Source organism: Pseudopipra pipra, chromosome 12, assembly GCF_036250125.1.
Source record: "Pseudopipra pipra isolate bDixPip1 chromosome 12, bDixPip1.hap1, whole genome shotgun sequence".
Taxonomy (NCBI): domain Eukaryota; kingdom Metazoa; phylum Chordata; class Aves; order Passeriformes; family Pipridae; genus Pseudopipra; species Pseudopipra pipra.
The window spans coordinates 6,210,328-6,227,489 of record NC_087560.1 but is presented as its reverse complement, the minus strand read 5'-3'; the positions used below and the strand labels follow the sequence as shown (position 1 = coordinate 6,227,489).

The 17,162-nt window shown below is 54.9% G+C and overlaps 8 non-coding genes across 8 annotated transcripts; 4 read left to right on the top strand and 4 right to left on the bottom strand.

Moving 5' to 3' along the window:
- Positions 1 to 3,465: 3,465 nt before the first annotated feature.
- On the top strand, positions 3,466 to 3,537 carry TRNAM-CAU (transfer RNA methionine (anticodon CAU)). The gene has a single exon. It is a non-coding gene; the product is annotated as a tRNA-Met (tRNA).
- A 1,476-nt stretch (positions 3,538 to 5,013) lies between these two features.
- Positions 5,014 to 5,085, top strand: TRNAG-UCC (transfer RNA glycine (anticodon UCC)). The gene has a single exon. It is a non-coding gene; the product is annotated as a tRNA-Gly (tRNA).
- A 635-nt stretch (positions 5,086 to 5,720) lies between these two features.
- On the bottom strand, positions 5,721 to 5,792 carry TRNAQ-CUG (transfer RNA glutamine (anticodon CUG)). The gene has a single exon. It is a non-coding gene; the product is annotated as a tRNA-Gln (tRNA).
- Positions 5,793 to 6,528: 736 nt separating this feature from the next.
- Positions 6,529 to 6,600, bottom strand: TRNAM-CAU (transfer RNA methionine (anticodon CAU)). The gene has a single exon. It is a non-coding gene; the product is annotated as a tRNA-Met (tRNA).
- A 1,386-nt stretch (positions 6,601 to 7,986) lies between these two features.
- Positions 7,987 to 8,068, bottom strand: TRNAS-AGA (transfer RNA serine (anticodon AGA)). The gene has a single exon. It is a non-coding gene; the product is annotated as a tRNA-Ser (tRNA).
- A 7,173-nt stretch (positions 8,069 to 15,241) lies between these two features.
- Positions 15,242 to 15,313, top strand: TRNAM-CAU (transfer RNA methionine (anticodon CAU)). The gene has a single exon. It is a non-coding gene; the product is annotated as a tRNA-Met (tRNA).
- Positions 15,314 to 16,037: 724 nt separating this feature from the next.
- On the top strand, positions 16,038 to 16,109 carry TRNAQ-CUG (transfer RNA glutamine (anticodon CUG)). The gene has a single exon. It is a non-coding gene; the product is annotated as a tRNA-Gln (tRNA).
- A 635-nt stretch (positions 16,110 to 16,744) lies between these two features.
- On the bottom strand, positions 16,745 to 16,816 carry TRNAG-UCC (transfer RNA glycine (anticodon UCC)). The gene has a single exon. It is a non-coding gene; the product is annotated as a tRNA-Gly (tRNA).
- Between the last annotated feature and the right edge of the window lie 346 nt (positions 16,817 to 17,162).

Below are 17,162 nucleotides of genomic sequence, written 5' to 3'. Positions count from 1 at the left end.
CATGCAGCCCTGGAAGAGCTGCCCAAGAGACAGGGACCTCTCTGACACTGGCAGTGTTCAGAGGACAACGGGACAAGGCCCAGAGCTTCAGGAGGTGAGTGGGAAGTTTGTCCTGCTCCGAGCAGGACCAGAGCACTTCCAGTGGTCCCTCCTGACCTCCACTGTTCTGGGGTGCCCTGCACCTCCTGGGCCCTTGGAGCAGCCACCAAAGGACAATGCCGTGGAAAGCAGCAGCAGCAGCAGCACAGGATTGCAAAGACATTCCAGGTGTTTTGGGAATTGTCCACAAAGGTGTGGAAATGCCTTTGAAGAAAACAGAAATTGTGGAGGCATGAGGCTCCGTGCTCTGCTGTCCCTGGAATTCCCGAGTCTGGGGCACTGTCTCCACTGAAGTTCACACTGGGTGACTCAGGTTTGCCTGGAGCTCTGGGATTTTCCCAACTCTTCCCGATGGCGATGACTCTCAGGTGCTCTGGGAGACTGATCCAATGCCCCTTTGAAACGCGAAAGGCATGGAATGGGCAAAGCCCTCCCTGATCCAGGACAGAGAGCCAAGAGCTTTTGGCTCCCTGCCCTCAGCCTCTTCCCCAAAGCAGGCCACGCACGTCTCTGGCCTCTGGGTGAACACACGGAGGAAAACAGGTCAGTTGGGGTGTGGGGGTTTTGCAGGAGTGAATAAGAGGTGGGACATTCCTCTGTGTGCTCTGGAAATCCCAGTCCCCATGGGCAAGAAGGCCCATGTGCAAGGGGAGGCAGGGGGGGCAGCCTGCAGAACTCAAGACCACTTAGCTGCTCGAAAAGCCCAAAGTGCTTAGGCAGTGGAGGCAGAAATACACATCTGGGGGTAACTATGGCCGGGGAGTGCAAGGGGGGATCAGGAAAGTGAAGGCAGAGCTGGAGCTCAACTTAACTATGGACATGAAAAATCACAAGAAGGTTTTCTTCAGGTGCAGAGAACAACAAGAAAGAAAGATGCAAGAATCTGTAAATCCACAGGAGTGAAAAGGGAGACCTGGCAACATCTGACATGGGGAAGGAGGAGATACTCAACAGATTTTTGCTTTGGTATTCAGTGGCAGGTGCTCCAGCCATGCCAGTGATTGACAGAATCCAAGGGCAGGGAGTGGCAGAAGGAAATACCACCCACTGTAGAAAACAATCAGCTTCAAGACCATCAAAGGAACCTGCATGTGCACAAGTCCAAGGGGCCTGATGAGATGCATGTGAGGGTCCTGAAGGGACTGGCAGAAGAAGTTGCTAAAGCACTCCCCATCTTATTTGAAAAGTCTCAGCACAGGAGAATTGAGAAGTGGAGGCCAGGCAGTCTCACCTCTGTGCCTTGGCAAGGTCATGGAGCAGATCCTCCTGGAAGCCGTGCTATGACACCGAGAAAAGAAAGAGCTGATTGGTGCCAGCCAACAGGGCTTCAGTAAGGGCAGTCATTCCTGAGAAGAGTAGTGTCCTTCACCTGATATGGGTTTAATGAATTTCTGTCGTGGGCTTATATCACTGGGGGATGAGGGAAGAGCGACTGATGTGCAAAACATGATGGAGTGGGTCCACAGGAGGCCTCAGAGCTGATCAGCCAAGTGGAGCACTTTCCCTGTGAGGACAGGCTGAGAGGGTTGGGGTTGTGTAGCTGAGAGAAGAGAAGGCTCCCAGCAGACATTCAGTAAAGCTGCAGAGGAACATCTGGTCAGGGTTTGTAGTGATGGGACAAGGGGTAATGGTTTTAAACTGCGAGTGGGTAAATGTAGATTAGAGATGAGAAACAAATTGTTTCCACTGAGCGTGTTGAGACACTGGAACAGGTCTTCCACAGAATTTCGGGATAACATGTCAGGGGGCTGGAACTCAATGATCTTCAAAGTCCTGGTCATCTCTAAATAATTCCTAGATTGAACAGACAAATCTGTGTTGTATGAAGTGGGAGCACAACATTTCAGATGAAAGAGGAAAGGACTTAATCAGCAAAGAGGCCTTCCAAGTGATGACTACCAGGTGTTTAGATGTTTCATGGGCAAGGAATGTTTGTGGCCCCACAGAGCTCAGGACACAGCATAAAAGGCTGTGCTGCTGCAGGTTCTGCATCCTCCTCTTCTGCCTCCCTTTCCTTGAGGAACGAGGTAAGCCTGAGTCTGCTCCATCTCTCTCTGTGGGCTGAAGGGCTGTCATGGTCACTCCTCAGGTTAATCCTTGGGTACCTCAGCTTGGCCCTGACACAGAGCTGTTGAAGGGCTGTCAGCCTTTTCATGGTGGTGGCTAGGGAGAGTTGGGAATTGGGGATTTAGTTCCAGCAAAAGGGGATCAAGGGGTCAGAGCTGCAGGGGGATCTGTCCAGCAGAATTGCACTTGGAGTGCTGGAATGAAATGGCCCAGTGCATCCCCTGATATCTCTAAGACAGCCATGTCTTTTCAGGAGATGGGCTGTGATCAATCTTTCCACAGATGCCTTAAACCCTCTCTGCTGGGTCCTATTCCTAAAGTGGGACATCCTTCCTGTGCTTTTCCACTCATAGGCCATGATGAGGGTTGTGGGAGTTGTAGGCACAGAGTGTGCTTTTAGAGCAAATGGTGTCTATGTAGATTACTGTAGGAAAGAGAGACAGGCTGATACTAAGGTTGTTGCTCCCTGCTCTGTGTTTCAGCTCTGCCTCCTTCACCCAGAGATGTCTTGCTGCAGACCCTGTCCCCCACGCCCCTGCGGCCCCTGTGGCCCAACCCCACTCGCCAGCAGCTGCACTGAGCCCTGTTACGCCCGCTGCGCTGACTCCACCGTGTACATCGAAGTCGCCCCGGTGGTGGTGACCATGCCGGGCCCCATCCTCACCTCCTTCCCTCAGAACACAGCCGTGGGATCCTCTCTGTCAGCTGCTGTTGGCAGCTCCCTCAGCTCCTCGGGGGTTCCCATCTCTTCTGGGGGCTCCCTTGGTCTGGGGGGGTCCGGGCTGTGTCTGCCTATCCCCCGCTGCAGCATGAACTGCTGAGGATGGCACAGCATCCCCTTGCTCCTTGGGAAATGGGCCCACCTCTGTCCCTCCCTGACCCCTGCAAACGCCTTTCTTGGTCTCTGCTCTGTGCCACTGCATTTGCTCCTTCTCATTAAAGCCTTTTGTGCAGCATCATTGGAGAGTCGTGGTCCTTTGTTCTCCTCCTCCCTCAGGTTACCAGCTGGTCTGCCAGGATGAGCACTGGCTGCTGTCCTGAGCTTACCAGCAGCTGCAAAAGAGCTCCCTGAGCTTAGAGCAGTGCACCCTGAGCTTAGCAGCAAGGACATGGACTGAAAATGAAAGAGGATGAATGGCTGCAGCTGTACTTGATCATCTACTGCTTCAGTATTTATGAAATTTTGAGGGAGTCCCTTTGGGTGCCGTGTGAGGTGAGAGGAGAGAGGCAGGGAGGGAGGGGGTGCGGCAGTGCAGGGAGCACCGGGTCGGGCCGGGGCGTGTGGGAGCTGAGTGGGGGAGCAGAGTGGCGCAGCGGGAGCGTGCTGGGCCCATAACCCAGAGGTCGATGGATCGAAACCATCCTCTGCTAAGACCCTTTTTGCACCGCTGCTGCCTCACCCCACAACTTTTGCCCTGCGCTGCTGCAGCTGTCGCGGCACCCACACCCATGGCCCTGCTCTGCCTTCTGCCCCTGCTCCCTCACACTGCCACCTGCTTTCTCCTCTGCTTTCTCAGGTGCCAGCACACCCCTCAGCAAGGCAGGGGGTGGGGGTGGAGCTGCAGGCAGAGCTTCCCCCCACCAGCACTGGGTGTTCTTGGGATACATGTGTTTTCTCCCTTCCCATCAGGCAGCTCAATCCCCAACTTCCCAACCACAGGAGGGCACCTCCCAGGCTCTGCAGGTGCACAAGAGGCTGAGGCTGGTGCTACTTGGTTAAAGATCAATGTGACTGACTCAAAGACCTGGGGAATTTCTCTGTCCTTGTTAATTTGCTGCCCAGGCCACCTGTAGGATGATCCAGGAGCAGCGGTGAGCAGGTGGGAAGAGGTAAGGGGCTGTCCAGTGCAGCACACAATTGGATCCACCTCCATATCGGAATGCTTGGATATCAGCAGCTTTTGGCCTCTATCAAAGTGTCAGAAAGAGAGAGGAAAAAATGAAGGATTAGAAAGAACAGAGAGAAAAGTCGTTGCCCCAGGCTGCTTAGGTGGGTACAGGAGTCTGGAGTGAAGGAGTCAAGCTGCTCCCAGGCACAAGCAAGGAAAGATGGTGTTTTAAGTTTGGTGTTTAATGTTGGGATTTTTTTCTCACTATGTGAACCTATTTCAATTGGCCAAACATTAATTTTCCCAAGTCGACTCTGCTTTGCCAGCAGCAGTTTTTCCTAAACAATTTTTTGGTGTTTGCTTCGACCTGGAAGGATTCTGCTCCTATTTTCTCTGCCCCTCGATCACTGAAGGTGGAGGGAGGAGAGAGCAGCTGGGTGGGTGTTTGTCTGTGCTTACCCCACCACAGGTATAGTCACAGAAATGCCCCTCCACTTGCACAGTACAAGCCCAGCTGGCACATGTGTGAAGGTGGATGGGGAGAGGTGCCATTCCCAGCATGTCCTAAGGCGTTAGCAGCAGCAGCAGCAGCAGCAGCAGCAGCAGCATCACTGCAAGAGACAGGAAGAAGGGAGACAGTGGGATGGTGTGATTGCTCTGTGTGTGCTGAGGACTGGAGGTGTCTATTGGACAGGGAGATGTGTGTCCCCCCCATGGGCAGCATGAGCTGCCTTGAGTGGTGGTGCATAGCAGAGGTGTGTGCAGAGTGTGCGTGGAGCTGAGTGCTGGTTTGTGCAGGGTGGTGCTGCAAGGGTGGTCAGTGTGTGGTGGTGCTGTGTGCTGGAGGGTGGCTAGTGCAGCTGGAGAGTTGCTAGTCAGGTGTTCCTGGCAGCAAGGCGTGTGCTGTGTGTCAGCTTGTGGTGGTGTTTGTGTGGGAATGGCAGGAGGAGGCCTGAGGGTGTGGGGCTGGGGTAGGGAGTGTGTGAGCTGCAGGAGCAGCAGGGCTGTGCCAGCAGATGCGTTGGTGGTATAGTGGTGAGCATAGCTGCCTTCCAAGCAGTTGACCCGGGTTCGATTCCCGGCCAACGCACAGGGCCTTTTGTTGGCTCACAGGGGCCAAGGGCTGCCCTGGCCCTGCAACCCTGCGGGAGAGGCCACAGCTTCTGCTCCTCTCTTGCCTGCCCTGACACGGCTGGTTTTGCCAGCCAGGCTTGCTCCTCAGGCCTGCTCCTCCCCAGTGCCTCTGCCAGGCATTCACAGGAGGCTGCTGGTGAGAAAAACTCACACAGCCCCAGCTCCTGGGGCCCTGGGGGACACCCTGCCAACACCAGTGGCCTCTTCCAGCTGAGGGGGCTCCTGGCTGGGCTCCTCAGTCTTGCTACAGCAGCCAGAGGAGAGGCATCTTTGCTGCTGCTGCTGCAGCTGCTTGCACCTGGCAGGGGCAGCGTGCTGCTGGGGCAGGCTGGTGATGAGGACTCAGAATGGGCAGGTGGGAGCAGGACTCTTCCTTATAAAATGAACAGATCTTTCTGGAAACTGTGCTAACACACAGGGAAAAGAAGCAGAATGGTGACAGCCTGCAGAGCTTCCATAAGGGCAAAGGATGCCTGACAAAATCAGTGGCTTCCCACACTGTGCTTCCGGGGAGCAAACCTGGAGCAGGGCTGTGAAGGTGTCCGTGTGCTGAGGGAAGGCCTGAGGGAGCCAAAAGGCTAAAGTAAAGAAAGGTCCCACTGAGATTTGAACTCAGATCGCTGGATTCAGAGTCCAGAGTGCTCACCTTTACACCATGGGACCTCCTGCACACCTCACCTCTTGACCCTCTCACCAGCCTCCCTCACACTCAGCACCCTGCCTCAGCCTCAGACCTCTCTCTCCACCTCCCGCCACATCCAACACCAGCTGCGGCCTCCCTTCACCTCCTCCACACCCTCTGCAATCACACCACCCTTCAAAGCACCAACACACCTCCCTCTCCCAGACTCACCTGCCCTCTCTGACAAGTCCCACACTCCAAACCTCTCACAAGCCTCTCTTGCCCCGAGTACAACAGGCTCTTTCTGCCTCACCACAGCCCCTGACAAACCACACAGACGCCTTCACACACCACAACACCCCTCACCTTCTCTTCTCCAGGCTCAACCAGCCCAGCTCTCTCATGACTGAGGAGAGGGAAACATTCACGCATCTCTAAACTGTGGAAGAGAGACCTTCTGGGAAACTAAGAAAAGTGGGAAGGAGGCCAAGGAAGCCAAGAGCCTGTCAAGTTGGACTCCAACCCGCTTCTCCCAGGAGCATTGGCCCCAGAGGGCAGTGCCTTAGCCCACTGAGCCATTGTGACCCCAGCACACCTCTGCCTTTCCCAGGCCTTCCTCCATTGCCTCGGGACATGGCAAGCCAAGGCCTTGGCCTGTGGTGCTGCCTTGTGGGTACTTCCTGGGGCAAGAAGGCGGCTCCGTTCTGCCCTGCTCAGGGCCAGGAAGGCTGGGCCAGGAGGTCTCTGGCACAGCAAGCCCTGAGCACAAAAAGGCCTTAGCAGAGGATGGTTTCGATCCATCGACCTCTGGGTTATGGGCCCAGCACGCTCCCGCTGCGCCACTCTGCTCCCCTGTGTCCAGGGCTGCCCAAGGACTCACAGACGGACCCTTGGCTTTCAGTAAAAAGGGAATTCACTGGGATATTCTCTCGCAGAACACACAGGGGTCCCAGCCTACTGCATGGAGGACAACAATTACAGGAGAAAGAAGCTTTTATGTTTCCACTACAGTTCTTTTGACCAACAACATTCATCTTTTAGACTGTCAGCTAATCAAGTACGATTGATCACATGATCACTGTGTGCTTGTCCCGTGCAGCTGGGGTGCACATATGCTCGGTGGGGTGGTAATCATAGTTTTAAACAAATGTCCTCTTCTTTTATGGTCTATGTGGGATGTTCTCAGCTGCTTTCCATTTGGGCTTCAGGTCACCTTTACCGTGAAGGAACAGGTCTTAGTCAGAGGCAGAGTTTGTTCCATTGAGCAGGTTGTAGAGTGGTTGGTGCCTTGCCTTTCCCACGGGCTGTGAGGCCCATGCCCTGCCAGGGCTGTGCTGTGATCCCCCAAAGCTCCTGGCTGGTCTCCCATCCTGGCACAGCCGTGCCTTTGCTGTGTCCCAAGAGACAAGGGATGCCCCAGGCAGCAGGCAGGGTGCCAAGGACCCTCTCTGGGCCTGGTGCCGTCGCTGTCCTGCCTGACACTACAGAGGGTGCAGCTGGTTACCAACTGCCCATGGGCAGGGATGGCCCATCCAGACTGGGCAGTGGCCAGAGTTCAAGGCTGCCAGGAATCCCAGGAGGGCTCAGGGCTGGTAGAGCCTCTTGGTGAGGGTGAGGAATGAGTGGACAATGCTGCATTCGGCATTTTTGAGCTTTGAGTATTTCCTATTTGCATGTCCCATCCACAGGGCAGAGCCTGCAGCACCCAGGCAGAGGAGACCAAAAGAAAAGCCAGATGGAGAAGGCTGGGATGTGGGAGAAAATGTGGGCAGTGTGTCCCCAGTCTACCTACTACAGGGGGCATTGCACAGGGGAAAGTGTTTGAGTGCAGGGCAGGAAGTCCATGGATCAGCTGCAGCTGCAGCTGCCCTGCTTAACTGGACCTTTCTTTCTTCATTTGTACTGACAGTATCTCTGAGGTTCTTTTCCTGCGTTGTACTTCCCTCCCCCTCAGTGCCATGGCTGCAGGGCACAGAGCATTGCACCATGACTGAGCTTTTTTGCCATAGCCTTCCAAAGGCCCCTCAGGGTTTCCCTGGTCCTTCTGGGCAGGTTTGCAGCAGTTGCTGCTGTGCTGCTGCTGCTGTGGGGGAAGAGCTGGGAGTTCAAGTGCAGGAGGAGCCCTGTGGGCAGCCCAGAGGGGTGGGAGCTGTGCAGGTGCCAGGGGTGGGAGCTGTGCTGGTGCCAGGGGTGGGAGCTGTACAGGTGCTGGCACCCAAAAAGGGCTCTTTGCCCCGTAGTTGGCAGGATTCGAACCTGCGCGGGGAAACCCCAATGGATTTCTAGTCCATCGCCTTCACCACTCGGCCACAACTACCTGCTCCAGCCCTCCCTGCCCCGCTCAGCACACAGCCCGGGCACTGACACCGGCGCCCGGGCACTTCAGGGCAACGCTCCCCTCCACATTTGCAGTGGGGACCTTCCCAGAGCCAGACGGCCACCTGGGGCCACCAGACAGAGGCCTGAGAGGCATCACCCCGCAGGCTAGGGCTGCACTGCCCAGACCCTTCTCCTCAGCCAGCTATCTGGGATAGCCTGCCATTGCCATGTGGTGGTGCAGCCTCTGCCATCCTCCTCGTCCTCACAGGTCTTGAATGAACCAGCTGAGAGCTGACGTGTCCCTTTACAGAAGCCTTTGGGAGGTGAAATGTCCTTCCCCACACCAGAGGCTGTTGCATGATACAGGTGGGGACAGCCCTGACAGCAACAGCAACATCAGCTTTGCAACCACGCTGGGTACAGAGGATCAGCAGTCAGCCCCTCACAGCCTTCCAGCATTCCCTGCCTGAACTGTAGCCCAAGTGGAAGACCAGCACTGTTGCTGCAGTTTTGGAAACAATTCTCAAATGTCTTGGACATTGTTGCCAGGAGTTATCAACTTGGGTTGTAGGCAGGATGGAACCTCCTGCTGACTAAAGGAAAGCATCTTGGCACCCTCTAAAGAGCCATCCCTTGAGGTCTCCTGGACTGCTGTAGGCTGTGCCAGCACCTCCCTCTGAGTGGGATGTCTCTGGGAGCTTGAGAACCATCAGGTTGGGATACCTGAAAGAGCATCTCTGACAAGGAGGCCTGGGCTGATACACTGCCCCCACTCACACACTCCTCCAAGTCCAGCCCACACTTCTTGAGAAATGCAAAGGGATTTGATGTGAGTATTTCACAGAGACCAAGGGAAATTTTTGATAGCTACATTTACACACCAAAACACAGATGTGCACATCTCTGTGCCTGTATGTTTGTGATGGAATGAAAGCTTACTGTAAATCTAGAATTAACTCATTTTTATATTTGCAGCCAGTCCTATCCTATTGCTTCCTAAATATGGAATCAGTCAATGATGAAGTGCTGCTAAAGCCTTTCACCCTCTTTCATTTTGAGTCCATGTCCTTGCTGCTAAGCTCAGGGTGCACTGCTCTAAGCTCAGGGAGCTCTCCCTGCAGCTGATGGTAAGCTCAGGACAGCAGCCAGTGCTCATCCTGGCAGACCAGCTGGTAACCTGAGGGAGGAGGAGAACAAAGGACCACGACTCTCCAGTGATGCTGCACAAAAGGCTTTAATGAGAAGGAGCAAATGCAGTGGCACAGAGCAGAGACCAAGAAAGGCGTTTGCAGGGGTCAGGGAGGGACAGAGGTGGGCCCATTTGCCAAGGAGCAAGGGGATGCTGTGCCATCCTCAGCAGTTCATGCTGCAGCGGGGGATAGGCAGACACAGCCCGGACCCCCCCAGACCAAGGGAGCCCCCAGAAGAGATGGGAACCCCCGAGGAGCTGAGGTTGCTGCCAACAGCAGCTGACAGAGAGGATCCCACGGCTGTGTTCTGAGGGAAGGAGGTGAGGATGGGGCCCGGCATGGTCACCACCACCGGGGCGACTTCGATGTACACGGTGGAGTCAGCGCAGCGGGCGTAACAGGGCTCAGTGCAGCTGCTGGCGAGTGGGGTTGGGCCACAGGGGCCACAGGGGCTTTGGGGACAGGGTCTGCAGCAAGACATCTCTGGGTGAAGGAGGCAGAGCTGGAAAACAGAGCAGGGAGCAACAACCTCGTCGTTAGTCCATCATTTCCTTACCTCTCTCTGTAGACACACTTTTTTTCAAAACACACTCTCTGCCTACAATTCCTACAACTATCATCTTGCCCTCCGAGTAGAAAATCACAGGCAGGTTGCCCTGGATTAGGAATAGGACCTAGGAGAGTGGGTTTAAGGCATCTGTGGAAAGATTGATCACAGCTCATCTCCAGAAAAGATGTAGCTGTGTTAGAGATGTCAGGGGTTGCACTGAGCCATTTCCTTCCAATGCTTTCTGCTGGGCAGATCCCTGTGCATCAAAGCCCTCTTGATCCCCTTCAGCTGCAGAAAACCCTCAATTCCCAGCTCTCCTCAGCCACCACCATGAAGAGAGTGACAGCCCTTCCACATTCCTCTGTCAAGGCCAAGCTGAGGCACCCAAGGATCAATCTGAGGAGTGACCATGACAGCCCTTCAGCCCATAGAGAGAGATGGAGCAGACTCAGGCTTACCTCGTTCCTCGAGGAAAGGGAGGCAAGAGAGGAGGATGCAGAACCTGCAGCAAGCACAGCCTTTTATGCTGTGTCCTGAGCTCTGTGGGGCCACAAACATTCCTTGCCCATGAAACATCTAAACACCTGGTAGTTGTCATTTGTAAGGCCTCTTTGCTGATTAAGTCCTTTCCTCTTTCATCTGAAATGTTGTGCTCCCACTTCATACAACACAGATTTGTCTGTTCAATCTAGGAATCATTTAGGGATGACCTGGACTTTGAAGATTATCCAGTTCTAGCCCCCTGAAATGTTATCCCAAAACTCTGTGGAAGACCTGTTCCAGTATGTCAATACACTCAGTGGAAACAATTTGTTTCTCATCTCTCATTTACATTTACCCACTCACAGTTTAGAACCATTACCCCTTGTCCCATCACTACAAACCCTGACCAAATGTTCCTATGTAGCTTTACTGAATGTCTGAGGATACACTCAATCCCACTCTCCATGTCCCTGACAAAGGATTTAAATAATCCTGGTCCCCAAACCAATCCCTGAGGAACAACACTTGTCACTCATCTCTACTTGGACACTGAGCCATTGACCACAACCCAATTCCATCAACCCAATTCCTTAGTCCCTGAGGGTCCCAACCAGATAAGCCATGTCTCTACAGTTTAGACACAAGGGTGTTGTGCAGGGTCCTCTTCCATGTTTTGAACTAGTAGATGCCCTTAGTGAAGCCCTGTTGGCTGGCACCAATCAGCTCTTTCTTTTCTTGGTGTCATAGCACAGCTTCTAGGAGGATCTGCTCCATGACCTTGCCAAGGCACAGAGGTGAGACTGCCTGGCCTCCACTTCTCAATTCTCCTGTGCTGAGACTTTTCAAATATGATGGGGAGTGCTTTAGCAACTTCTTCTGCCAGTCCCTTCAGGACCCTCACATGCATCTCATCAGGCCCCTTGGACTTGTGCACATGCAGGTTCCTTTGATGGTCTTGAAGCTGATTGTTTTCTACAGTGGGTGGTATTTCCTTCTACCACTCCCTGCCCTTGGATTCTGTCAATCACTGGCATGGCTGGAGCACTTGCCACTGAATACCAAGGGAAAAATCTCCTTCTTCCCCATGTCAGATGTTGCCATCTTTCACTCCTGTGGATTTACAGCTCCTTGCATCTTTCTTTGTTGTTCTCTGCACCTGAAGAAAACCTTCTTGTGATTTTTCATGTCCATAGTTAAGTTCAGCTCCAGCTCTGCCTTCACTTTCCTGATCCCCCCTTGCACTCCCCGGCCATAGTTACCCCCAGATGTGTATTTCTGCCTCCACTGCCTAAGCACTTTGGCCTTTTTGAGCAGCTAAGTGGTCTTGATTTCTGCAGGCTGCCTCCCCTTGCACATGGGCCTTCTTGCCTGTGGGGACTGGGATTTCCAGAGCACACAGAGGAATGTCCCACCTCTCATTCACTCCTGCAAAAACCCCACACCCCAACTGACCTGTTTTCCTCCGTGTGTTCACCCAGAGGCCAGAGACCTGCATGGCCTGCTTTGGGGAAGAGGCTGAGGGCAGGGAGCCAAAAGCTCTTGGCTCTCTGTCCTGCATCAGGGAGGGCTTTGCCCATTCCATAGAGCACCTGAGAGTCATCGCCATCGGGAAGAGTTGGGAAAATCCCAGAGCTCCAGGCAAACCTGAGTCACCCAGTGTGGACTTCAGTGGAGACAGTGCCCCAGACTCGGGAATTCCAGGGACAGCAGAGCACGGAGCCTCATGCCTCCACAATTTCTGTTTTCGTCAAAGGCATTTCCACACCTTTGCGGACAATTCCCAAAACACCTGGAATGTCTTTGCAATCCTGTGCTGCTGCAGCTGCTGCTGCTTTCCAAGGCATTGTCCTTTGGTGGCTGCTCCAAGGGCCCAGGAGCTGCAGGGCACCCCAGAACAGTGGAGGTCAGGAGGGACCACTGGAAGTGCTCTGGTCCTGCTCGGAGCAGGACAAACTTCCCACTCACCTCCTGAAGCTCTGGGCCTTGTCCCGTTGTCCTCTGAACACCGCCAGTGTCAGAGAGGTCCTTGTCTCTTGGGCAGCTCTTCCAGGGCTGCATGGAAGCCCCTGTGTGCTACCAGGAGGTGGGAATGGTTTCTACAGCTGAGCCTCCCAGCTGGGCCACCAGGAGATGCCACTGAGGCTGCCTGCACTGCTGAGCACATGCCATGGCCCCATGGAGAGCACAGGGCTGTGTGCAGGGAATGCCCCTTGCTCTGCATTCCCTTTCCAGAGCAGGGAGTACAAAGCCCTTCTGGGCAGAAAGGCTGGAAAGAGGAGAGAAAGTCTGTCCCAAGAGACTCCCTTGCACTGTAGGTGCTGTGTGGAGCCTTCACTCCTGATCCTGAGAGCCCCTTACTGTCCCTCTCCAGAGCTCACCCCATAACCCTGGGCTCTGATGCCCTCAGGAACGGTGCCCTTTCCGTGGCACTGCAGAGGCCACATCTGGATTGCTGTGCCCCACTCTGTGTCCACAGGGACAAGAGAGGGAGTGGTGAACTCTCCTGGAGAGAGGGACTGGCAGAGGATGAGGCAGAACAGAAGAGAACAGAAGGGCAGGAGCAGCAAATGCAGGGGATTGCAGAGAAGCACCTCTTGATCCTGGAACTGGGCTAAAAGGTCTGGAAATGCCCTTGACAACAGCAGAGCTTGGAGGATATGAGCTCGGTTATCCCTGGAATGCCCAAGTCTGAGGCACTGTGTCTACTGAAGTCCACCCTGGGTGACTCAGGCTTGCCTGGAGCTCTGGGTTTTTCCCAACTCTTCCACATCCCGATGACTCCCAGGTTCCCTGGGAGACAGATCCAGTGTCCCTTTGAAATGTGAAAGGCATGGAGTGGGCAAAGCCATCCCTGACCCAGGGCAAAGAGCCAAGAGCTAAGTGTTCCCTGCCCTCGGCCTCTTCCCCAAAGCTGACCATCCAGGCCTCTGGCCTCTGGGTGAACACGCTGATCCAAACAGGTCACTTGGGGTGTGGGTCTCTTTCAGGGAAGGACGCGGCATCTCTTTGATCACAAAATCAGGCCATGCTACAGCCCGAGGATTGTAATCAAGTTGCCCTTGGCTGTCCCTTCTCCTGCAGGGGACATCCTACAGCTGAACATGGACTTTCCTTGCCACCTCCCTGGAGAGATGAGTCTCTTCCCCCATATGGGGTCGTGCACTTTGGACTTTCTGCCTCAAGTCACTCACATTCTTCTCTATGTCTGTGATGACCTGTGGGGAGAAATGTCCCTCTGAGCCTGAGTGCCTGCACTGAAAGCTCCTGAGAGCTGACCTGAGGTGTCCCTCATGGCTGAATGTAACTGTGACTGAGGCCACGCCCACCATCAAGAAGGAGAAGTGAAAAAGGCAATTGATATTATGCAAACCCATTTCAACTGACCTGGCACAGTAGTCTGAGACCTCCAAGTAAAGTGGTCTTTGGAAGCTGGGACAGAGATGAATAATTTTCATATTTTGTGTGTGAAACCAGAGAACAATATCTGACATGAAAGAGGCAGGGACTTCATCAGCTACGAGGTGTTGGCACATGGTGACTACCAGGTGTTTAGATGCTTCATGGGCAAGGAATGTTTGTGGCCCTACAGGGCTCAGGACACAGCATAAAAGGTTGTGCTGCTGCAGGCTCTGCATCCTCCTCTCCTGCCTCCCTTTCCTCGAGGAACGAGGTAAGCCTGAGTCCTCTCCATCTCTCTCTGTGGGCTGAAGGGCTGTCATGGTCACTCCTCAGGTTGATTCTTGGGTGTCTCAGCTTTGCCCTGACACAGCACTGTGGAAGAGTTGTCTCCTTTATCATGGCACTGGCTGGGGAGAGCTGGGAATTGGGGGTTTAGTTTCAGCAAAAGGGGATCAAGGGGTCAGAGCTGCAGGGGGATCTGTCCAGCAGAATTTGCACCTTCAATGGTGGAAGGAAATGGCTCAGTGCAACCCCTGACATCTCTAACACAGCCCGGTCTATTCTGGAGGTAGGTTGTGATCAGTTTTACTACAGGGACTTCAACCAGACTGTGCTGGGTTCTATTCCTAAACTGGGGCAGCATTGCAGTGTTGTGCCATTCAGTGTGAAGAGAGGGCTGTATATAGGAGTTGATATACAGAGACAGCTGAAGAAATGATAGACGGACTGATCCTGAGGCTGTTGCTCCCTGCTCTGTGTTCCAGCTCTGCCTCCTTCACCCAGAGATGTCTTGCTGCAGACCCTGTCCCCCACGCCCCTGCGGCCCCTGTGGCCCAACCCCACTCGCCAGCAGCTGCACTGAGCCCTGTTACGCCCGCTGCGCTGACTCCACCGTGTACATCGAGGCCACCCCGGTGGTGGTGACCATGCCGGGCCCCATCCTCACCTCCTTCCCTCAGAACACAGCCGTGGGATCCTCTCTGTCAGCTGCTGTTGGCAGCTCCCTCAGCTCCTCGGGGGTTCCCATCTCTTCTGGGGGCTCCCTTGGTCTGGGGGGGTCCGGGCTGTGTCTGCCTATCCCCCGCTGCAGCATGAACTGCTGAGGATGGCACAGCATCCCCTTGCTCCTTGGGAAATGGGCCCACCTCTGTCCCTCCCTGACCCCTGCAAACGCCTTTCTTGGTCTCTGCTCTGTGCCACTGCATTTGCTCCTTCTCATTAAAGCCTTTTGTGCAGCATCCCTGGAGAGTCGTGGTCCTTTGTTCTCCTCCTCCCTCAGGTTACCAGCTGGTCTGCAAGGATGAGCACTGGCTGCTGTCCTGAGCTTACCAGCAGTTACAGAAAGAGCTCCCTCTGCTTAGAGCAGAGGAAGAAAACCCTGAGTCATTGAGTCTGAGTCTGTAATGTGGAAGATCACGTGTAATTGTTGTCCTCCATGCAGTAGGCTGGGACCCCTGTGTGTTCTGCAAGAGAATATCCCAGTGAATTCCCTTTTTACTGAAAGCCAAGGGTCCGTCTGTGAGTCCTTGGGCAGCCCTGGACACAGGGGAGCAGAGTGGCGCAGCGGGAGCGTGCTGGGCCCATAACCCAGAGGTCGATGGATCGAAACCATCCTCTGCTAAGGCCTTTTTGTGCTCAGGGCTTGCTGTGCCAGAGACCTCCTGGCCCAGCCTTCCTGGCCCTGAGCAGGGCAGAACGGAGCCGCCTTCTTGCCCCAGGAAGTACCCACAAGGCCAAGGCCTTGGCTTGCCATGTCCCAAGGCAATGGAGGAAGGCCTGGGAAAGGCAGAGGTGTGCTGGGGTCACAATGGCTCAGTGGGCTAAGGCACTGCCCTCTGGGGCCAATGCTCCTGGGAGAAGCGGGTTGGAGTCCAACTTGACAGGCTCTTGGCTTCCTTGGCCTCCTTCCCACTTTTCTTAGTTTCCCAGAAGGTCTCTCTTCCACATTTTAGAGATGCGTGAATGTTTCCCTCTCCTCAGTCATGAGAGAGCTGGGCTGGTTGAGCCTGGAGAAGACAAGGTGAGGGGTGTTGTGGTGTGTGAAGGCGTCTGTGTGGTTTGTCAGGGGCTGTGGTGGGGCAGAAAGAGCCTGTTGTACTCGAGGCAAGAGAGGCTTGTGAGAGGTTTGGAGTGTGGGACTTGTCAGAGAGGGCAGGTGAGGCTGGGAGAGGGAGGTGTGTTGGTGCTTTGAAGGGTGGTGTGATTGCAGAGGGTGTGGAGGAGGTGAAGGGAGGCCGCAGCTGGTGTTGGATGTGGCGGGAGGTGGAGAGAGAGGTCTGAGGCTGAGGCAGGGTGCTGAGTGTGAGGGAGGTTGGTGAGAGGGTCAAGAGGTGAGGTGTGCAGGAGGTCCCATGGTGTAAAGGTGAGCACTCTGGACTCTGAATCCAGCGATCTGAGTTCAAATCTCAGTGGGACCTTTCTTTACTTTAGCCTTTTGGCTCCCTCAGGCCTTCCCTCAGCACACTGACACCTTCACAGCCCTGCTCCAGGTTTGCTCCCCGGAAGCACAGTGTGGGAAGCCACTGATTTTGTCAGGCATCCTTTGCCCTTAGGGAGGCTCTGCGGGCTGTCACCATTCTGCTTCTTTTCCCTGTGTGTTAGCACAGTTTCCAGAAAGATCTGTTCATTTTGTAAGGAAGAGTCCTGCTCCCACCTGCCCATTCTGAGTCCTCATCACCAGCCTGCCCCAGCAGCACGCTGCCCCTGCCAGGTGCAAGCAGCTGCAGCAGCAGCAGCAAAGATGCCTCTCCTCTGGCTGCTGCAGGAAGACTGAGGAGCCCAGCCAGGAGCCCCCTCAGCTGGAAGAGGCCACTGGTGTTGGCAGGGTGTCCCCCAGGGCCCCAGGAGCTGGGGCTGTGTGAGCTTTTCTCACCAGCAGCCTCCTGTGAATGCCTGGCAGAGGCACTGGGGAGGAGCAGGCCTGAGGAGCAAGCCTGGCTGGCAAAACCAGCTGTGTCAGGGCAGGCAAGAGAGGAGCAGGAGCTGTGGCCTCTCCCGCAGGGTTGCAGGGCCAGGGCAGCCCTTGGCCCCTGTGAGCCAACAAAAGGCCCTGTGCGTTGGCCGGGAATCGAACCCGGGTCAACTGCTTGGAAGGCAGCTATGCTCACCACTATACCACCAACGCATCTGCTGGCACAGCCCTGCTGCTCCTGCACCTCACACACTCCCTACCCCAGCCCCACACCCTCAGGCCTCCTCCTGCCATTCCCACACAAACACCACCACAAGCTGACACACAGCACACGCCTTGCTGCCAGGAACACCTGACTAGCAACTCTCCAGCTCCACTAGCCACCCTCCAGCACACAGCACCACCACACACTGACCACCCTTGCAGCACCACCCTGCACAAACCAGCACTCAGCTCCACGCACACTCTGCACACACCTCTGCTATGCACCACCACTCAAGGCAGCTCATGCTGCCCATGGGGGGGACACACATCTCCCTGTCCAATAGACACCTCCAGT